The sequence below is a fragment of the Balaenoptera physalus genome (genome assembly GCF_965194825.1).
Source record: "Balaenoptera physalus genome assembly, chromosome: 3".
Lineage (NCBI taxonomy): Eukaryota > Metazoa > Chordata > Mammalia > Artiodactyla > Balaenopteridae > Balaenoptera > Balaenoptera physalus.
This window is the reverse complement of record NC_138890.1, coordinates 58,641,451-58,665,031: the sequence shown is the minus strand read 5'-3', so window position 1 is coordinate 58,665,031 and position 23,581 is coordinate 58,641,451.

Below are 23,581 nucleotides of genomic sequence, written 5' to 3'. Positions count from 1 at the left end.
CTCATTGTGGTGGCTTCTCTTGTTGCAGAGCACTGGCTCTAGGGTGTGTGGGCTTCAGTAGTTGTGGCACGTGGCCTCAGTAGTTGTGGCGCTCGGGCTTAGTTGCTCTGCGGCATGTGGGATCTTCCCGGACCAGGGATTGAACCTGTGTCCCCTTCATTGGCAGGCGGATTCTTAACCATTATGCCACCAGGGAAGGCTACAACCATCTTTTTCACTCCCTAAATAGTGAGACTAAAAGTAGGGACCACATCTTATGTCTCTTGCCATCTCCCTCTGAACTTAGTATTCATTCATTCATTTAACAAACATGAATTGAATACTCATTATGTGCTCATTATCAGGAAGTGCTCATTATTAGGAACTCACTAGAATTATGCTAGGTGCTTAAAACAAGCTCCTGTGCTCATGGGGCTTTTAATCTACTGGAGGACAAAGGCGATACACAATCAAAAAATATTTAGTTAACATTGTGATGAAGTGCTCAGAAGGAAAAGAAAACCTTACAGAGGTAAAGACCAATGGGGAGAGAGGCCCACCGAAGTGGTTAGGGAGGAGCACTCAGAAGGAGGTTGCCCTAAGCTGAGACCTTACAGTCTTAAGATCTGTGATACCGTTGTGACTGTGATCAAGAAAGAGGGGAGAGAAGACCTAACACTTTTTTGATCCATCCATCTCTGTGCCCTCCAAATCTCACAGCTGAAAAAGGCACCTGAAAGTAAGATATAAAATGAATACAGTACAACTATATCTCCTGACACAGAAAAGTATCCCCAACATATTATCTGGTGAAAAAAAAGCAGTTTTAGAAAATTCTGTAACATTGCCCCCCTGCCTCTCCCGCATACCATCCTTTAGCCAGTGGAGTTCCCCAAACTCCTGATTTCTTCCCCTTTGTCAGAAGTTAGTAATGGGCAGTGAAAAGGCTCCATATATTTGAGAAGGTTCCAACTAGTCTCCTCTGGTTACGGACCCTCTGAGCTATGTCGTGGAATCACCCACCCCTGCCGTCCTCCACTGTTTCCCATTCTCGAGTCTACCTGGCGAGAAAGCAGGGGTCCCCAGCTCACAGGGCTGATGCTGAGACTTGGGAGGCTTGGCGCCTGGGGGACAGGGAGTGGATTCCCACGGCTGCCCTGCACCAGGCAGAGCCCAGTGGGAGCCTAGCCAGGAGGATGCAGGGGCATCCCCAGCATCGGCCTCCTGCTCCATCGGTTGTCTGCAGCCCAGCGTGGTTTTGTGGTTCCCCTTGGATTTTGATGCTCATAAAACTAGCTGCCAGCTGCCTGCCTGCCACGTGGGTAAGGCTCTGCGGGAAGAGTGCCTTGCTGGGAGCTGGGTAGGCTGAGAGGGCCCAACACAGCTGGCCTGTGAGCCTTTTGGTCGGCTACCTGGAGCCCTTCTGCAGGCCGGGGAGGGAAACCCAAACTACCAACTCGGGGCCTGCTAGCAAATGAGGAGGAGATGAGCAGGATTACATGGCAGTCTATTCGAGGTTCTCCAAGGGCCTCCAAGGCTTCCATTCCCCTATCCCCTCGTGGCTGTACCCCTCTCCCGGCCTGCCCTACGGCACCCAGATCTCCAGAAGCCTGGCAGCACTTAACACAGGCCTGGCACAGAGGGGGCAACCTCTACCTTTCCAGGGCATTCTCAGCCTATGAGTGGTTTGGGAGGCACAGAAGTCTGGGGAGTGAGGCTTGAACAGGTTCTTTTTCTCCTGTGGGTATAGTTGGCCAGTAAGAACTTTTGGGCAGGGATCAAAGTTGTTGCTTTTAATATGGGGGGCAATCGGATCTTTGCTGGAGGACGTGGCAGGGCCTCCCTTGCTTTGGGGGGAGAGAGCAGTGGGGTCCAAGCACCTTGGTCCCGGCACTCGGGGAATGTGGCCTGCCAGCTCTGGGGCTCAGGGGGCCTGTTCCAGCGCTATGGTCTCTGGATGATTAAACCTCGTGGTTGCCCTGGATACACAGGCTGAACCTCACTGAGCCCAGTTACTTATTACCTCTCCCACAGGCTTTACCTGGCTGAGCCAGCAGCCTCAGCTCCTGGCGTTTGGTCTGCCCACCCAGACTCACTGCTCTGGAGAGGTGTCCCCCAACTTCTGTCCACAGACAGAGGAACAAAGGCCACCGAGGCTGGGATGGGACTCAGTCTCTTCTTGCACTTGACTCGTCCCTCAGATTTGACGTTTGTTCCCCAACACCTTGCAGTCTTGTCTGGCCCTGAAGGGAGGCCCTTCCCCTCCTCCTTGGAAACCAGAGATGCCAGGATCCCTGAGAATGGCCTGGGACTGTGGTACGGCCTGCAGGCCACCCATTGTGTTCATGACACGTGATCTGCCTGTTTCCTTTATTTGTTTATTTATTTATTTATTTTAAAATTTTATTTATTTTATTTGGTTGCACGGGGTCTTAGATGCGGCTCGCGGGCTCCTTAATTGCGGCTCACAGGCTCCTTTTGTTGTGGCACATGTGTTCCTTAGTTGTGGTATGTGAACTCTTAGTTGCGGCATGCATGTGGGATCTAGTTCCCTGACCAGGGATCAAACCCAGGCCCCCTGCATTGGGAGCGCAGTGTCTTAACCGCTGAGCCAGCGGAGAAATCCCTGACTGTTTCCTTTAGCCCCTCACTACAGTGACTCTGATCCCAGAGGCCATGATAACACCCAAGCCTCATATAAGCCTAAGAGAATTGACCTCAGTACCAGACTGCCTGAATTCAGGTCCTGACGCCATCACTTACCTGCTCTGTCATCTTGGACAAGTCACATGACCTTGCCGAGGCTTAGTCTCCTCTTCTCTGTAATGGGAACAATAATGCTACCACCTGTAATGAAGATTAGATAAGATAATGTATGTAAAATGCTTAGCACAGCTCCTGGTATATATTAATTGCTCATTAAATGGTTGTTTCTGTCACCCCTTTCCAAATTTACCCATCTGGTGTGAGGATTGTTCTTCCTGCTCAGTGACAGTGGCTAGTAGAAGTTAACTTACTTAGCTGGTTAAGATATTAATAACACTAGAGTACTTACACTGTTCTAAGCACTAGATATCTATTTTCTACTTAATTCTCCTAAGGTCTCTCTAGGATAGGTACTATTACTATACCCATTTAAAATTAGAAGAGTGAGGCACAGAGAGGTCAAGTAAGTTGAGTTGGCTGAGGATACACAACTAGTGAATGGCAGATCCAGGATTCAGAACCAGGGAATCTGGCTCCAGAATCTACAGACACACTTCTTCCCCCAGAAGACACAAGGCAGTGGAAGAATGTGCCTTAGACATGCACGGAGTGATGGTCAGCCTGGGCTTTTAGTGCTTTTCCTATCACCCCAGGCAGGAAGCCACCATCTCTGCTTAATGCCTGGTGTGTCTGCAGCATCTAACTGTTTGCAAGGCATTTTTCACACACCTGCAATTTACCTGCCCCTTCCAGCAACCAGGCAGGGCAGGCAGAAGAGAGTAATTGTTATTTCTATTTTACTGAGGCTCAAAAAGGTGAAGCAACTTGCCCAAGGTCACCCAGCTGGTATAAAATTACAGGTCTTCAGTTTTTGAATGCAAATTCTTTCTCCCATATCATCCTGCTTTTTTGTGGATGCCAAGGGCAAGTTCTTACACCTAAAAAACATAATATAATAATAAAGTCCTGGAACTGAATGCCTTAGAGCCAGGCAGTTTATATTGAATATGCTTGAACATCTCCCGTGATGGAGAGCTCAGTACCTATGAAAGGCACCTGGAGAGTGGATTCTGGTGGTATACAAGGAGGGGGTGGCCAGGGCCGCAGCTGGCCTTGGGGGTGAATGCCCCGTGAGTGAGGCCGCGCGGGACTTAGCCTCTCTGAGGAATGGCCCTGCAGCCAGGCCCATGGGGGCTCCTCTAAGCCCTGCCCCAGAGCCCTCTCAATCCTTCCTCCCAAAAACCACAATCCCTCCCTCGGAAGGGAGCCCTCTCTGCACAGACTGGTTAAGGTTTATTAGCCCTTAAAATTCCTTCAAGATGAGTTGGTATTTATTTCCCTGCAAAGCTTATGTAACCGTAAGAGGATACTGGGGCTGCCAAAGCTGTCTGTGGTTTGGATGGGGCTTGCAGTGGTTTCTTCTGGGAGCTAAATATTATAATGAATGATCTCATACTATCATTTTCTTTGGACCCAAGTCGTGCTTGTCCCAGTGGTACCCGGAGCTACCTCCCAGGCCCCTGCTGTTTTCATTCAGGCCATTACCTGCAGGTAGGGTGAAGGGGACAGGGGGAGCAAAAATTAGTCCCTTAAGACGACTTGGCCACTTGGCTTCTTCAGGGAGGCTCAGATCTGGGTCTCCAGTCACAGCTGAGGCGCTGGGTGGCCCTTGGTGATTGAGCTGCCAGGGAGATGACAGGGAAAGTCCAGCCACCGTCTGTTTCAATCTGAGCTTTTGTAAGGAGGCAGACTGGGGACTTGGAACCGGGACGGGTCAGGGAGAGTGTGACTGCTGGGAGATCACCGGCCAGTCCCAAAGAACTGCCAGAGCTGGGGCAGCCTTATATTGGGATCCTCCGGTTGCTTAATTAAGAGGTACCATTTATTGAGCACTTACTTCATACCAGGCGCCAAGCCTGTACCTTGCCTGCATTCACACGGGGGAGGCCATATAAGGCAATGGGTTGTAGTATAGACTGTAGTGACAATGGCTTGGTCTGCATCCCAGCTCTGCCACTTGCTGGCTGGGTGACCCCGGGCAATGATGTAATCTGCCTGTCCTCATCTCTAAAAACAGGGGTGATAACAGCTCTCCTTGTGGGGTTGTTGGGAAGATTAAATGTGATAATTCAGACAAAACTCTTAGCACAGTGTCTGGCATTAGTAAAGAACTCCAAAAAGTGTTAGCAATTATCATCATCATCACCTCACTTAATCCTCATAACCACCCTTTGGGGCGGGGACTCTTGATCTCATTTTGCAGGGGAAGAAATGAGGTTTACAGAGGTCGTGTGCTCAAGGTCGTGTAGTTAATGAGCTGCAGGGCTGGGATATGAAGGCTTGAAGCCTTCTTTCCTAGTGTCCTCTTGGCCTGAAGTCAGTAGAGGTGGGGTTTGCTGCATTGATTCCTTCCTTGGGGAACTTGAAAGCTGCCACATGCAGGGTGAAGGGAGGGGAAGAGCTGGATTCCTTGGCCATGGACATCTGCCCTGGGGAACAAATGGTTCTTGGAAAAGCCTGAGGAGCCCATGAGATCTTGAGCTCCAAGAGGGTCTGGGACCACGTTGGTCTTATCCACCATGTCCCAGCTCTGAGCACTGTGCCTGGCATAAGGCCAGCACTCAGAGTCCTTGTTTGAAAAACTTACGTCTGCAATAATCCTTTTGAGTACCATCATTTAACAAGTGAAGCCTAGCTTTTCTTTCTGTTATCAGTAACCTCTTTGACCTCAGTGACATGATGCACTCAGCAGCCACTGGCGTGATCAGTTCCCCCTGGGAACACAGCTCCTGGGGACAGAAGTTAGCAGTGGCAGTCAGAGCTCCGGGGCCTGAGAGAGACCACAAGAAGGAAGGCATGATGGGAGCTTTCACAGCCCCTGGTTGAGTACCCTGAGTTTAATGGGTAAATGTGAACCTCCTACCAGGTGACTGCAGTGTGCTTGGGGGCTGCAGATGCAAGCTGAAGAGACAGATATGTTCCCTGCCCGCAGGAGGGCACAGCCTGGTGGGGAAAGGATGGCAAAGGGTAATCAAATGAGTCACTGGTAATTATAAATTATGACAATCACTAAGAATTTTTTTAAAAGCCCCTATGTACAAACATAGAGAATAACAGGGAGGTGGAATTCTTTTTTCAGAGTCGTCAGGGCAGGCCTCATGGAGGAGGTGACATTTGAGCTCCTTAGGAAACATTTTATGACCTCAAATGGGACTCAGTCTTCTTTCCCCATGGTCACGAGGGAATTTGAGGCTCTGAGGCCCGAAGCTGGCGCCAAAGCCTAAGTAAAGCCACGCTAAGCCGTTTCTGAAGGCTGTGCTGGGCCACAGTCTCATGAGAAGAGGTCCTGTCCCACCCAGGAGCTGGGAATAATTAACAGTGAAGGGGCTCAGAGAGGAGCTTAATTAAAGAAAGGAGCAGATGGCTCTAGCCAATGGGGTTAGAGGCGCCATACATCCCTGTTTCCTGAGGGCACACATGAGGCTTGTTTGCAAGAGTTTTTCCATGTTTATCCACTAGGTTTGGGATCTTCTGAAATGTTTTAAGTGTCCCTAACAAGAAGGCAGCTCTGGATTTTTTTTTTTTTTTTTTTTTTTTTTTTTTGCGACGTTGGGTCTTCATTGCTGCACCGAGCTTTCTCTAGTTGCAGCGAGCGGGGGCTACTCTTTGCTGCGGTGTGCGGGCTTCTCATTGCGGTGGCTTCTCTTGTTGCGGAGCATGGGCTCTAGGCGCGCGGGCTTCAGTAGTTGTGATGCGCGGGCTCAGTACTTGTGGCTTGCAGGCTCTAGAGCGCAGGCTCGGTAGTTGTGGTGCACAGGCTTAGTTGCTTCGCGGCATGTGGGATCTTCCCGGACCAGGGCTTGAACCCGTGTCTCCTGCATTGGCAGGCGGATTCTTAACCACTGCGCCACCAGGGAAGTCCCCAGCTCTGGATTTTTGCTTTACTCCTTTGTAAACTATTTTCAACTTCTAGTGCTCTCTCTTGACCATCCCCGCCCACATCCAACAGGTCCTGTGGGTTCTACCTCCAAAGTATCTCTTAAATTCAAAGTATCTCTTAAATATCTCTTGTTTCGAGCTCCATCATTCCTCCCACTCCATCCTGGCCCCTATTGCCCACAGGGCCATCTCCATGGGCTGCCAGGGTTGCTTTTTTTTTTTTTTTTAAATTTATTTATTTATTTATTTATTAATGGCTGTGTTGGGTCTTCGTTTCTGTGCGAGGGCTTTCTCCAGTTGCGGCAAGTGGGGGCCACTCTTCATCGCGGTGCGCGGGCCTCTCACTATCGCGGCCTCTCTTGTTGCGGAGCACAGGCTCCAGACGCGCAGGCTCAGCAATTGTGGCCCACGGGCCTAGTTGCTCCGCAGCATGTGGGATCCTCCCAAACCAGAGCTCGAACCCGTGTCCCCTGCATTAGCAGGCAGATTCTCAACCACTGCGCCACCAGGGAAGCCCCCAGGGTTGCTTTTAAAGATGTTGATTTTGATTTTTTTTAATCTCTTTCTTATTGCAATTTGGAACCAAATAATGAAAACTCCTTTCCATGGCCTGGGAGGCCCCATGATCTGACCCTGCCCCCTCTCCCTCTTCATCTTGTACCCTGTGCCCCCTCACCCTGTAGTGCTCTTCACCTACATTCAGGGCCTGCACCTAGGCTGCTCCCCTCTCCCCAGGATTTTGTCTGATTAGATCAGGTCTGCGTGCCAGTGTCACATCCCAGCTGGATGCATGCAACAGAGACAGTGATGGACGCCTAGGCTTCAGTGCTCAGTAGTTGGAGGCAAGGTGCTCTGTGAGCCTCAGTTTCCTCTAAACACGGGGCATTAAAAAACTACCTTTAGCAGTAGATGTTTAGTAAATGGTAAAGTCTCTTTCCTACTTAGGCTGAAACAAGAGTGTTCTTGGTGTTCTTTATACTTTACACTTTCCAGGGCATTTTCCCATTCATTACCTTATTTAAAGTTGTTGAAACCCGGCCTTTGGGTTGGGTGAGTATTGTGATCTCCTTATCAACTGGGAAGTGGCCTCAGAGAGGTTAAAGCCCTGCTCAAGGTCACACAGGGAATGGACCGTGAATCTGGGACAGTGATGACAGCCATACTTGACCTGAGGGTGACAATGTGGAGGGGCCAGAGGAACACGGTGAGGCCCAGTCAGCCAGCATCTAGCAGGCAGAGGCAGGGGAAGAGCTTTGCTTTCAGGTCAGCCCCAGCCCATCTTCCTGGCTGCAGGGAGAATCTCAGAGGCCCCCTCCCCTGCAACCCAAACCTCAGGTTCTTGCATCCCATTTTCCACAACTTCCACCCTCTCTCTGATCTTCTCCCGGCCACTTGTCTTGCCACTGACCATGGTTTCCCCAGCCTTCTCTTACCAGTTTAATCAGCCCAGGATAAGCCAGGCAGCCCCTACTCAACTGGCAGTATGGGGAGCTGGGGCCAACGGTGGGATTTGGCTGTGGGTGGTGTGGCAGTCATTGGGCAGCATAAGCTCCTTCAAACAGCTTTTCCACATCCTCCACATTCCCGGGGCCGGGGGTGCTTTTCCTAAGAGGAGCCCAGTTCCTTCCAGGTGGGGAGCCAAAGGAAGACAGTCTTAAGGTCTTTAACTTCCGGAATTTGCATTCTTGGAATGAGGACCTTGCCCAGCTAAGGAGTAACAGTACCAATGATACCCATGATGGAGGGAGGTTCAGCAGGAAGAAGAGATTTTGCTCTGGGGCTGCCGTTTTAATGCTCTCCCAGCTGGTTGGATGGGTGCCTGCTTCTTAGGGCTTGGGTGGGTAGGGTGAGAAGGTGGCGGGGCAAAGTGGATGGGGGGAAGGGAAGCTTCTCAAAAAAAGTCCGAAGGGCTGTGTAGTGTAACTACATGGGAGGAAGCTGTCTGAACCCCAGCTCTGCCATTTACCCGCTGTTTGACAGCGTATGAAGTGGCTTAACTTTGCCGGACCTCAATTTCTTCCTTTACATAAAAGCAGGGATAACACTTCCTTTATTAAGTAGGTAACTTCTGTCTGCCTCCTGTGTGCTTGACCCTGTGCGGTGAATAAGACAGACAGGAGACAGGATCTCTGCCCTCATGGAGCTTGGGGCTGGGGGTCAGGGGGTAGGGAAGGAAGCAAACAAGGAATACATCAACAATAAACACACAAGATAATTTGGGTAATTCTCAGTGTCAGGTCAAAAGCCAAAAGGGAGTGGGAACAGCGAGGCAGGCCTCTCTGAGGAGGTGATGTTTGACCTGAGATCTGGAGGAGAGAAGTCAGTTCTACTCAGAAATGGAGGAAGAACATTCCAGGCAGAGGGAACAACAGGCACAAAGGCCTTGAGGTGGGAACGATCTTGATATGTTTCAGGAACAGGCAGTGGCCACAAAATGTATGATGTAGTGAGCTAGTGGGAGAGTGTTTTGAGTAGAGGTGGGAGAAGCAGGCAGGAGATCGATCTTGTGGGGTTTTCAGGCCACGATCAAGAGTTTAGAGGCCATGGGATGGTTTTAAGGTAAGCAGGGGAATGACATCATTGGATTTGTATTTGAAAAGCTCACCCCCTTGAACTTTCTGAGCTTCGTTCTCTCCATCTGTTAAAATGGGCATAGTAATACATATCTCATAAGATTACTGAGGGGATTAAAAGACATGAAAGCAACAAGCAAATTGATTCACACATATTAAATGCACAAAAAATGTTAGGGGCACCATGTAAAGACCTTGCGGAGGCATGCAGCTCTCCGCCTGGGAGTGGGGTGACTCCTAAAGGGTTAATCCAACCTGTCTGGGGAAAAGCTATCCCACTCCACTAATGTGATGGAAAGGGATACAATTCAGGCTGTTTATTTTTTAGAGATTTGGCACTCCTATTAAGCAATCACCCTGTTTATGTCACTGCTAATTGAAGTAAATTGCTTTCTGCAATCAAATGGGGAAGTTCCCCCTTCCGATCATGAAGGGACTTGGACTCCGGTTCCTGATTTCCAGTATTTAGTCTGCCTTGAGTCCTACCCTTTAATTAATTGCATACATTCCACTGATTTCCTTAAACCTGCAGTTGGCTTGCTGTTGGGTCCGCAATGCATTGATTTTGAAATTGCCCTCTGGGATGATAAGTGTTCCCTCCCTTACACCCTTCCCCCAGCCTGAGCTGCCTCAGCCGGCCGGGTGGGGCTCTGGGGAGGGGGCTTCTGGCAGATGTGAGAGGTGGAGGTGAGCAGCAGGTGTGACTGCTGCAGGTCCCGCAGTGGAGAACTTCTGCAGTGCATTAGAGCCAAAGCCTCAGATAAATCAGGCTGGAGGCTGTCCGGGGGAGGGGTGGGGGGCACAGATCTCCGCTCACCAATCTGCTCTACCTCCAGCTCTTGTGAGGGGCATGGGGGGAAAAGTGAGGGGGAGGCAGACAGAGAGTAAGTGCCCTAATGAACCCTGATTCTCCTCGCTAACCTGCCACCACCACGCACACACTGTCATGCGCACAGGCCTGGCTAGTATGGGGACCTGGGGAAGAGAGTGGGTGTGGGGGGAGGTCACCATACGACAATGAGTGGGACAGAGGCTGGGACCTGGGGCTGTGGAGGGTGGGTGGGAAGGAGCTGGAGGGACATCCTAAGGAGAGGCGAGCGGCGAGTTCCAAAGCCCGTGGCCCAGCCCCCTGGAAGGGCACCCCAGAGCCTGCTCCTAGCCTCAGTGGTCGAGGGCAGAGGATGGGGAAAAGAATTTGATGCTGGCGAGAGCTGTCAGGTTGCATGCCCTTGGAAGTCCTTCTCCCAACTTTTGCTGGGCAACGGAGAAAGTAGGCAGAAAGTATCCCCCATTATTCTTCCTCTGTGCCGAAAGGAAAATAGAGGGCCCCAGGATTCAGTCCAAGGTGAGGTATTTTGGATGCTTTACCTGAGGTGTGAAGGGTATCTCTTTAGGGATCCATCCTGTGCCCCTGCAGAAGGCAGCCTTCCAGCTCAATGGCCGCTGCCTCCGGTAAATCCTGCCACACGCGCTCCACAGGACCCTCCCTCTCAATCCCCATGGCACTGCATGCTTCTGGGACAGCTCGACCCTCTTCTGCCTGTAACCGGCCCTGTATTCAAGTTTCTGAGACTCTGCTAGGTCTGGGGATAAAGACTCAAATCAGACACACTCCCTGAGTCAAGTAATCTGGAGCTAATTACACCAGCTATAATAAGTAGCATTTCCTGAGCGCTTACTGCGAGCCAGGCCCTGTGCTAAGTGCTTTACGTACATTGGCTCATTTATGCATTGACTCACTACACCCAGACAAGGTAGGGACTCAGTATACTGAGTCTGCAATAATAAAATCAAGGCTGAACCACTCTGGAAAACTGTGTGGCAGTTTCTTAGAGAGTTAGACATCAGTTTACCATATAACCCAGCAATTCCACTCTGAGGTATATACCCAAGAGAACTGAGAACAGATATCTACACAAAAACTTAGACACTAATGTTTATAGCAGCACTATTTATAATAGCCCCAAGCTAGAAATAATTCAAATATCTATCAGTTGATGAATGGATTTAAAAAAAAAATCTATCTACTCCATACAGTGGAATATTATTTGGCAATAAAAAGGAATGAAGTACTGATACATATTATAGTGTAGATAAACCTCAAAAACATCATGCTCAGTGAAATAAACTAGACACAAAAGGCCACGTGTTGTATGATTTCATTTATAGGAAACATCCAGAAAAGGCAAATCTTTGGAGACAGAAAGTAGATTAATTGTTGCCTGGGGCTGAGGGTTAAAATGAGCATTAATTGTAAAGGGGCCCAAGGGATTTTATGGGGTCATAGAAATATCCTAAAACTCCATTATGGTGATGGTTGCACAGCTCAGTAAATTTACTAAAAATTATTAAATTGTACAGTCGTCAAATTGTGAATTTTATGATATATAAATTACACTTCACTAAACTTGTTTTTTAAAAATTGAGGCTCAGTAAGATCACGTAACCTGTCTGAAGTGACTGGCTGTGAAACGGTGAAGCCGGAATTCAAACCCAGGCAGCCGGGTTACAGAGACCACATTCTTAACCACTGGACAGTGCTGCTTCCCTGAGATAGCGTTTATCTCGGCCTTGCAGGGGGAAGCTCACACAGGCCCGGGAAAAGGCAGGCATTCTTGGAGCGTTTCTGGAGAAGGTAGTAACAGTTGGGTTGGGTCTTGAGGTCTTGTGTACAAGTTCATTTTCTCTACCAGGAAGCTTTCTGGGCTCCCATCTTTGACCCTCACTTCCTCTTAAGAGTTGGATCTCACTAAGTAAACAGAAGAGGGAATGTCGCAGAAAGAGGAGAATGACACCCGCCATCCTCCTGGCATGAGGAAATCCATGCTGGGTACTAATGCGGCCTCTGGGGCGGTGCTTAGCTGGAGCTGGCGACGGGCTGAAGACTCAGGCTCAGGCCTGCTGACATCCAGGGCTGAGCTTCCCACAGGCAGAAGCTGTCCTCTGCCCCTGCACAGGCTGGCAAGAGGGAAAATTTCAGTCCCCTTGGGAATTCTTTCGGGGTCGGGGGTGGGGGGGGGCTCCTTGCAGAAGTGTATTTGAATTAGGGCTGGGAAAGCAGAGGGAAACAAAGGCTTTAAGAAACCTTTCCAAACCCCTTCTGGCCTGGTTCTCACCGACTTAGTCTCTGTGGTGTTCAAAGAGCAGGGTGGTTGGGAGTGGCCGCCGGTGCCGGCACTAAGGGGCTGTGTTTTCTGCAGAGGATGAAAAGTCAAGAACGAAACTGAAGCAGAGGACTGCTCGCCATACACCAGCAATTCTAAACAATGTCCGTGATAAACTGTTCCTTCCCACGGGGCAACCTGCTCCCCTGCCCTGCCCTGGTGTGCTACCGCCTGGTCACAGTGATTTAGTGGCAGGCTACACAGACTCATTACAAACTGGCTTAAGCCAAAAAGGTCATGTAGTATAAGGAACCGGGCTCCCTCATGGAGAAGTCGGTGGGGATGCCTCTCTTTTTCCTCTGGGACCCTGAGACACACCTCCGGCCTCTCTGTGTTGGCCTCACTGTTCCCTCCGTACACGCTGGCTTTCTCAGCTTAGCTAAAGTGACACATCCTCAATTTCAGCAGCCAGCAGAGACTGAGCCGCCTGTCTTAGTTCTAGTGCTGAATTCCTGGGAGGCAGAAATCCAATGGGACCAGGATGGATCCTGATTAGGTCACGAATCCTAATCTAATGACCAAAGGAGGAGGTCCTGAAAACCAGGGCTTTTAGGACCCATGCGGGATTGTGTGCTGGCCAGACACCCCAAAACATGTCTAAGTATTCATTGGGATGTGGTTTGAGAGGAGTAGGACAGCTCTTGGTTTGAGACCCCTATGAGTCTGTCTGTTTTTAAATATATGCATTTCCTTATAATATATACTTTTTCACTTAAGTTACCTGAGGTGGATTTTTATTTCTTGCAACAGGACAATCCTGAACCAAACCAAAACAAAACCCACATAACTTGATGGGCAAAAGGGACCACATAAGAAAGACAAACATCCAGTCTACAAATAATAAATGCTGGAGAGGGTGTGGAGAAAAGGGAACCCTCCTGCACTGTTGGTGGGAATGTAAATTGGTGCAGCCACTATGGAGAACAATATGGAGGCTCCCAAAAAAACTAAAAATAGAGTTATCATGTGATCCAGCAATCCCACTCCTGGGCATATATCCGGAAAAGATGAAAACTCTGATTCGAAAAGATACATGCACCCCAATATTCATACCAGCACTATTTACAATAGACAAGATATGCAAGCGACCTAAGTGTCCATCAACAGAGGAATGGATAAAGAAGATGTGGTACATATTTAAAATGGAATATTACTCAGCCATTAAAAGGAATGAAATAATGTCATTTGCAGCAGCATAGACGGACCTAGAGATGATCATACTAAGTGAAATAAATCAGACAAAGAAAGACACATATCATATATCACTTATATGTGGAATCTAAAAAAATGATACAAATGAACTTATTACAAAACAGAAACAGACTCATAGACAGAAAAACTTATGGTTACCAAAGGGGAAAGGGGGTGGAAGGAGGGATAAATCAGGAGTTTGGGATTAACAGTTATACACCACTATATATAAAATAGATATTTTACAACATTGTAAATCAACTTCAATTTAAAAAAAAAAGAACAAGCAATTTAATACTTTTGAAAACAAATGAAGTGAGGATACTGTACAATTTTACCAAATCACTCTTTCTATAATTTTCAATCTATGGAGATAATATATTAACTTTACTGAATCCCTGGAGGGTTACCTCATATTTCAGATTTGATTGTGGCTGTAAAAGAATAAAATGATACATAAATGTATGGAACAAAAAGAAAGGCAAACATCTTTGGTGCTAAATAGGGTCACGCTGCGGATTGGGGCAGCTCAAATGTCAATGGGGCACAAGTCTCTCTGTGTGTGCTTCACAGTGGGGAGTTGTCCTTTTTCTCGGAGCTGTTGGCCTATTTCACAACTGCTTAGAGAAGACCGGAGGCTCTCTGAAGGCAGGGTCATCTGTCCCTCCCCCATCTTACCCTATTCTTTCCCATGGATTTTTCATTCTCCCAACCAGACAGCTCTCAGTAAGGAATCCCTCAGTGTGGATTTTTCTGATGGTCTGCGAGCTTGTCTCCAGCCCTCTGCCACCCCTCCTACCTGGCTGGGGAACTGGCCTCTGATTGGCAGGTCAGAGTGCAGGCTCTGAGAGTCACTTGGTATCACAGCCCTCCTGAGGAGATGCAGTAGGAGGGGCCAGCATCACCTGTAAAGCATTCTTACCAAAAATGTTTAACCTGAATCTAACCCAGCCTCTACTTCCAGTGTACAGAAATAAAAGGAATACAGAAACAAGATAAATAACACCATGAGGAAACAATCAGATGAATCAAGGATACAGAGTATTCCATAAGACAGCAGGCCTGGACTCTTCACCAAGCTGATATAATTTTTTAAAAAAAGTTGGGAGGACAGTTCTAGATTAAAAGGGTCTAAAATACATTAAACAAAAACAAAAGAAAACAAATAAACAAAAATATATAACAACTGCAAGTAGTGCATGACCTTTAACTGGCTCCTGGGTAAAATAAAGAAATAAGTTAAAAGATGTTTTAGGGAATACTAGAGAAATTTGATTCGAAACTGGTTTGCTTGTTATTAGGAAATTGGTGTTAATGTTCTTTGGTGTAATAGTAGTAGAGTGATTAGGAGGAGAGTGTCAGTATTTTAGAAGGTGCATGAGGGAATATTTGCAAATTATCTTATATTTTTTCTAAATAAAAATCTATATATTTACATATACTTATAGACAAAATGAATATGACAAAGTACTTACAGTTATTGAATCTGGGTGGTTGATATAAGGATGTTCACTGTTTTATTCTTTCCACTTTTCTCTATATTTAAAAATGTTCATAATGAAAAGTGGGGAAATAAAACTAAAGCAGTAAGATTAAACTTGAATCCATTTAATAAGTATGGGTCTCAAGCCAATTACATAACTCTTTTGAGACTCAGTTTTTTTACCGGTAAAATGGGGATCATAGCAGCACCCACCTCCTGGGGCCGTTGTGAAGATTGAGACCATTTACGTAATGCCCTTAATACCGTGCTTGGTGAATAAGTGTTCAGTGCGTTGACTTTATCCCCACACAGCAATAACACAAAGGAGCACCAAGAGGCCTCTTTCCCTTCTAGCTTCATCCTGGCTCCGATGCTGGCTTCTCAGTCAACCAGCAAATCCTTACTGAGGGCTGGGCTGGATGTCTTTTTGCTTGCCCCTCCAGAACCAGTGTCTCCCTTCTCTACCTTGCCGTGTGACGTGGGGGATGGACTGGGGTGGTCTGCACCTTGGGCTCACTTCCCTCTGGTTTCTGGTTGGGTTTGGCCAATGGGAAGCACCAGCAGGAGGCTGGGGGGAGAAGGGAGGGTGAGCTGGGTTGCCTTGGTGGGCACTCTCCCCTCCCCCTGCCCCTTCAGGCTCCCCCACTATGACTCACCCTGGGACACTGCACTATCCCTTGTTTCTTTCCTTCAAGTTTGTAAATTGAACTTTTATGAAACTTCTCATTCCTCTGGTTGGAGTGGACCCCTATTTCCTACCAGAACTCTGACTGATGCAGGGTCTTCTACGTGCCATCCACTTTGCCAGGCAGACCCTGAGGGATGTCACAATTAGTAAACAGAGTCCCATCCCTTGTGCCACTTATAATGTCTTCATTTCAGGCCTGTCCCCTTGGGGTTTTCTGAGCTGACACCAGATCCCCTATTCCAATGGACTAGTGTACCACAGAAGGACAAGCCAGCACCCCTAACTCGCCTCCACCCCCTAACACACTCACAGAGAAATCCAGTGTGGATCCTGGGATTCCCTTGGCCAGTCCCAAATCTCCAGGTCAACAGGGACATGATGGCTGTGTCCACTTCCTCTCGGCCCTGTGTGTCTAGAAGCCAGAGAGCTCAGCGGAAACTCCTTAGGTACCTGAGGCACACTGACAGCAGGCAAGCAGATGTGGTAACACTTATGAGGAGGCTGTGCGCAGTGTGAGGCTCCCGTGAGTCAAGTTCATGGTGAGAAGAACTCGGAAAGCACGTTCGTCTAAGACAGTAGGATTAGATCACGCTCTCCTCGGATGTTTCCTTGAGTCTTTCAATATCCGCATAAATGGCCCCCACGTGAGACTAGGATTTAACGTCTTTGGGGAAGCTGGGTTTCGTGAGCTCGGGGGCCTTGTTTTATATCTGCTCTGAGAATGGTTTTCCACCCCCACTGCACACATGAACAGGTAGACATCATTTGTGGGCAAGATTTATTTGCGACAGTATGGTCACCAGTCCCCACCCTGGCCCTGCCCCTACTGTGTCCAGTGAATGATTTCAAACCTTCTTGTGTTCACCCTCTTGGGAAGGAAGGTCTTCAGGAGGCTGGGACCTGCCTTTTTGTCCCAACACCGAAGGAGTTAAGCTGATGAGACTGAGTCATCCTCCAGTTTGGTAGCTCAGAAAGGGTCCTCTCAGACGGTGCTCTTTTCTCTCAAACAGCCCAATGACATAATTAGAAACCTTCCTGGGTTGTACTTCTCAAGGACCCCAGAAATCTGAACCATATGGAGATGTTTTCATTTGGATCCTGTCCCCTGGCTCCGTGCATTGGCTGCAAGGTTGCGATTATAGCTCCTCAGTGTAAGCCTCTCCGAGAAGCTCCTCAGTGTTTGTGGTGAGCATATGGACAAATGGAAAATAAACAACCCAGTGAATTTCTGGGGTGGGAGCTGGCTCACAGTAACATGTTGCAGAAAAGGGAGCAGTCAGGGCAAGTGGAACTTTAGCAAGCACACAGTAAACCAGAGCAAAGATTCCTTCCCTAAGACAGCTTCCCCATGGAGGAATGGTCCCATGAGATCACCCCATGGTAACTGAGTATCTATTTATCACATGCCAGACACTGGGCCAAGCCTTTGACATGCATCTTCTCACTGGATCCTCACAACAACCCCTGTGATAACTAAATTTTTTTTTTTTTTAACAATAATGCTTATCTCCATACTAACCCCTACTTTACAAATGAGGAAATTGAGACGGAGAAGGCTAAGAAAAATCCTCCTAAGGTTATATAATTTGCACATGGGTAGAAACAGGCCTTGAACCCAGGTCTAGTTCGCATCAAAAAACCCTACCCCTAACCACTGCACCACACTGCCACACCCCCGGCCAGGTTGCCGAGGAGGCACTTTCTTGCCACATAGACGTGGCACACGGGTGAGAGCAGAAAACGAGGACATAAGCTTCATAAGGATGGGAATCTTTCTTTGGTTCGCTGCTGTATCCCCAGTCTGGCACGTATTCATGAAAAACAGTGATGACCACAATGGAAGAAACTGATTTTGATTAGCAATCTCTACCCCACGTGGTTGTGGCCCTGGGACTATGGTGTGGGGTCTACAGACTGGGGAGATGTTTGGGTTTTAGCTCTGTGAGTCGAGGCTGCAGGTCTGCAAGAAGGAATGTTGCAGAGAGCTTAAAGGCAAGCAGGGGCTGGCAACAGGTGACAGGCACCAGGGCTGGGCCCCCTGCCCTGAGGTTCCTGCAGATTGAAAGTGAAGTGGAGGGTGGGGGCAGGGAGAGGAAGAAGAAGGGATGGTGTGGGAAAATCTAGGGGAGGGAGGAGGGAGAAAACACCAGTAGGGAGGTTGGAATGCCCTGGTGACTGCTGCTCCAGCAGGTCAGACAGACTCCCAAGGCACCTCCTTCCTCCTGCTCCTTCTCCCATTGTTGGGCGGTCTGAGTGAGAACAATGGGAATGGAATCCTTCTTCCCCTCCCGCCTGGCAGGGCCTGGCCCGCTTCCTCCTGGCCCCACCGAAAGGAATGCTTTCTTGTCCTGGCTGTGTGGTACCCGCAGGCAGGAATGGTGCTGGGGGCTCCCCAGGGACGGAAGGCTTTGTGGCTTGAGCTGATGACAGTTGGGGTTGGAGCAGGGAGGGAGTGGGTGTGGAGGATCCTTTCAGAATTCCTCTTGGGTTCCTTACGAGTATTTCTGCTCTTTTTCCTGACTCGTTATGGGGTCTCCGCTCTGGAGCAGACCAGTCAGGCGGATCCGTGAATGAGAGATGGAGCCAAAGAGTGCCAGCCCTTGGAGACAGGCCAGCTGTGCCTGAGCGCTTCCCATCCTGGGCAGGGCTGCGAATCGTCTGAACTCTTGATCCCTGTCCTCCCGATGGTCTAGAATCTGCTGCCTTTTGTGTGGAAACGGCTTCATTGCCACCCTTCTCAGAAGGGTCTTAGACAGACGTGATGTACCCTTCATCTCTGCCAGTGTTGGCAGCAATGGGGTGGCAGGAGCGGGGAGACTGGGGTTTTCACTGCAGGTCTGGAAGGCACAGAAGCTGCTGCTTCTCCTCTTTCCCTGCATGTGATGGTCTCGAAGCACTTGTTTAACCCCTCCCTCGCTTGGGGAAGAGGGCACCCATTCACCCACAGCCTGTGAGTCTGACCAGGAAGCTCTCAAGCACGGCCCTCGAGGGCCAGATTCTGCCCTCCGTTATCATCTCTCACTCCAGGGCCCAGGACCCTTGGGGACTCTTCAGCTGTCCTCAGGATTTTCAGAAAACCTCCTGAAAATCCTGAGGAATCCACTGTGGACCAGGGTACCGTAGGTGTGGGAATGTGAGGGCTGAGCTTACCAAGGGCAGGGAAGGGTGGCCAGGCCCTCGACGTGTCTGACAGAATGCCAGCTAATTCTTTCTACAAATATATTGGAGTTGGGGACAGTGGGCTGGGGGTGGAGGTCAGAGGGGAGTATCTGTCTGAGTTGGGGGAGCCAGCAGAAAAAGGTGAAAGAACATGGGCTTGGAAGGCTTGGTTGGGTGTCTGGGTTCCAGTCCCACCACGCTGCTGTGGAACCAGGGGAGAGAGACATACTGATGACACAGTGATGAGGGCTGGCAAGCACTGAGCCCTTCAGGGTACCAATCACCATCCTTAGCTCCCCTGGCTGCCAACCTTCTGGGGAACCGATGGAGGCAGAGGGCTGGGGTGTCTCTGCCACCGTAGGCAGACATTCACTTAATCCCACTGTTGTCTACTGAGCTGCTGCCCCCAGGAAAGAGACCCTCTGTGTATCCCTCTTCAGAGAATAGACCTCCCGGGGTCCACCAGCCTCACGGAGAGGCAGACCTGGGACTGCACCGAGCGGGGACGGAAGGAGTCTGGCTTCCGCTTAAACAGCGTTTGAGCGCATTCTCCAGCTCATAGGCTCCACCTTCGCCCCCACTTCTAGGGATACTTGGGGCTGTCAACCCTGAGTCCTCTGCAGGGATCTGCGTGCAAATCATATGGCAACTCAGCCTGCCTGGCTCCGGCTTAGGAGTCAGCTTTGCGGGGCCTGCTAAACTGGAAACCACTCATCCATCTGCTTTCCAGCTTTCTTTTTCTTATTATTGCTGGGTTTTTGTTTGTTTTGGTTTGCTTTTTTTTTTTCTTTTTTTTTCTGCTGTCTCTTCTTCTCCTATTCATGTTGTCCTTCTGGGTTTATGTCTTTCTTAAAAACAAACAAACAAACAAAAAAACCCTTCATCTTATTTTAGTGAGCTTTGGGGTGTTAAGTGTTCATTCTTCCATTTTTAACTGGATGGAATTTATCCAGTCAGTAGATTTATCCCTTTATCAAACTCTGAAAGCTTTCAGGCTTTGGGGTAACAGAAAATGTTGTAAGTCATGACCCTTAAACACATTTCAATTTGCAAGAAACGAAATTGAGTTATTTGTAGTGAGGTGGATGGATCTAGAGTCTGTCATACAGAGTGAAGTAAGTCAGAAAGAGAAAAACAAATACCGTATGCTAACACATATATATGGAATCTAAAAAAAAAAAAAAACAGGTCATGAAGAACCTAGAGGCAGGACGGGAATAAAGACGCAGACCTACTAGAGAATGGACTTGAGGACACGGGGAGGGGGAAGGGTAAGCTGGGACAAAGTGAGAGAGTGGCATGGACATATATACACTACCAAATGTAAAACCGATAGCTAATGAGAAGCAGCCACATAGCACAGGGAGATCAGCTTGGTGCTTTGTGACCACCTAGAGGGGTGGGATAGGGAGGGTAGGAGGGAGGGAGATGCAAGATGGAAGAGATATGGGGATATATGTATATGTATAGCTGATTCACTTTGTTATAAAGCAGAAACTAACACACCATTGTAAAGCAATTATACTCCAATAAAGATGTTAAAAAAAAAACCCACGCATTTCAATTTGCAAATTAATTTTGCAAATAAGCCAGTGTGTTTTCTCTCTCTTCTCCAAGCTCCCAAGACTTTTCCCTGCAAATCTGTGCCCTCATTTTGGAGGTCAGAGCTTAGCACAGTATCAGCCCTTCTCGGAGCTTGGTGCCTATGTGTCAGGTGATGGACTGAATGACTTATGATCTAACTAGCCCTTGTCCTGTGGCATCTTTCATCTGAGGAGAGACACTCAGCATACCGACAAGATTAATTTCCATAAGCCTATAGTTTCTTTGTTAATTCATTTTTGTTATAAATAATATCAAAGGTATCAAAAAGTCTATAAAAGGTACACGTACAGTGTAGAGAGAAATAAGAAATACCGTTGTACCCAGCGTCCAGCTTTTTTTTTTTTTGGCCACACCGCGTGGTATGCAGGACCGGGGATCAAACCCGCGCCCCCTGCAGTGGAAGTGCCGAGTCTTAACCACTGCACCACCAGAGAAGTCCCCCAGCATCCAGCTGAAATCCCACAACTTTGCAAGCTGTGAGTGCCTCTTCCCTCCTAGAAATAATCGTAATCACTATTTTGTGTTAGTCAGTCACTTGCTATTTTCTATAGCTTTACTACCTGTGCATGAAAACCTAAACAGTACATTGTTTCCTTTTGCCTATTTTCGAAATTTATATAAATGGAAGCATATATTTGTAGTTTTCCCTGACTTCTTTCACTCAACATTTTTTTTTGGAGGTTCTTTCAAATTGACCCATGTAGCTGCAGTTCATTCATTGGGCTGTAATGTTCCCTTGTGAGATAACACCAGAATTTATTCCTGTATTCTACTGTTGTTGGACAGTAGGATGGTTTCCGTTTTTTACTCTTCTGAGCAACAGAGCTGCGGCTACAGTGAGGCAGAGAGACCCTATATTAGTTTCCTTGGCTGCCATAACAAATGACCACACATGGGGTGGCTTGAAATAACCAAAATGTATTCTCTCACAGTTCTGGAGGCCAGGAATCTGTTATCATGATGTCGGCAGGGCCACACTCCCTTTAAAGGAGAGAGCCTTTGCCTCTTCTAGCCTCTGGTGGCTCCAAGTGTTGCTTGGTTTATGGCTTGTGGCAGCATCACTCCAATCTCTGCCATCTTCACTTGACTGTCCCTCGTCCCTCTGTGTCTCTCCTCTCTGTGTCTTTTATAAGGACACTTGTCATTAAGTTTAGGGCCCACCCAGATAATCCAGAATGATCTCATCCTAGATCCTTATCTTCATTACATCTTCAAAGACCCTTTCTCCAAATATGGTCACATTCATAGGTTTCAGGCCCCCTTTTGGGGGGCTACCATTCAACCCACTGCAGACACCAAGGGTGTGATATTAGAGGCAACAACCTACACAACCCTTGGGGTGAATGGCACCTTACCTTCTGTGCCCCAGGGGCCTCTCTTCCTCCCTCAGGTCCTGGCTCTACTAAAAAACCCTGCAATGAACCTCTGTGCATGTCACCTGGAACCCTTGGGCAGGAGTTTGTCTAGGGTACATAGCACAGGAGCGGAATTACTGGGTGGTAGAAAGTGTGCATGTTAATCTTTATTAGAAAAGGTCTAGCTTTTTTCAAAGTGGTTGTACCAAGTTATGTTACCATCAGTGGTGAATGGCAGTTCCCATTGCTTCACATCGTCTCCAAGCCCTGGGCTGAGCGATTTTCTAATTAGTCAATCTGGTAGGTGTGAAGGAGTACGTGTGCTAAGACTAGGTGTGAAAGGGTATCTCATCAAGGTTTTCAGTGTGCATTTCTCTGATGACTAATGAGATTGAGCATCTTTTCACATGTCGATAGGCCATTTGTGTTTCCTCTTCTGTGAAATGCTTCCTTAAGGCTTTTGCTCATGTTTATAATTTATTTTTGCTTTTTCTTTTTGATTTATGAGAGTACTTTATATATTCTCTATATTAATCCTCTGTTAGTGAAATATGTCCCAAATATCTTTCCCCAGCAAGTTGTCTTTTTGCACTCTTTTAAAAATGTAGTTGAATTTATCAGTTGTTTCCTTTATCATTTAGGCTTTTTCTTCTTGATTACAAAATCCTCCCTATCCTTGAGCATATAAAATATTTCTTTAGTCACCTTATAAAGATTTTACACTTTTTTTTGTTTGGTTGCGCTGGGCCTTAGTTGCGGCAGGTGGGCTCCTTAGCTGTGGCATGTGAACTCTTAGTTGTGGCATGCACGTGGGTTCTAGTGCCCTGACCAGGGATCGAACCCGGGCCCCCTGCATTGGGAGCACGGAGTCCTATACACTGCGTCACCAAGGAAGTCCCAAAATTTTACAGTTTTGTATTTCATATTTAAGTCCCAGAATGGATGGGCCTTTTTTTTTTTTTTTTTTTTGATACATGGTGTGAGACAGGGATGCAATTTCACCTATTTCCATTTAATTCACCAATTGTCTCGACACCATTTCTCAAAGAGTCCAGGCTTTAATCACTATCTGAAATGTCCTCTTGGTCATAAATCAAACTTCCGCATATACATGAATATTGTTCGAGGTCCTCTATTGTGTTCCATTGGTCCATCTTCTGTCCTTGTTCCAATGAACACTGTCTTCATTACTCCAGCTTTAACAGTAAGTCATAGTATCTGGTTGGGTAGCTACTGCCGCCACTGCACCCCATGCTCCTACTAACTCTTTTTCAGAAGTGTCTTAGCTGTCTTGGACAGTTGCTCTACCACATGCATTTTTTTTTTTTTTTAGTTTATTTTTGGCTGCATTGGGTCTTCGTTGCTGCGCGCGGGCTTTTCTCTAGTCGTGGTGAGCAGGGGCTACTCTTCATTGCAGTGCACAGGCTTCTCATTGCAGTGGCTTCTCTTGTTGCGGAGCACGGACTCTAGGCGCTCGGGCTTCAGTAGTTGTGGCTCGTGGGCTCTAGAGCACAGGCTCAGTAGTTGTGGCTCACTGACTTAGTTGCTCCGCGGCATGTGGGATCTTCCTGGACCAGGGCTTGAACCCCGGTCCCCTGCATTGGCAGGCAGATTCTTAACCACTGTGCCACCAGGGAAGTCCTCATATACATTTTTGAAACAGCTTTTCAAGTCCCTTGAAAATAACTGTTGAGATGCTTTTATAGACATTGCATTAAAGGTATAGATGAGTTTGGCTA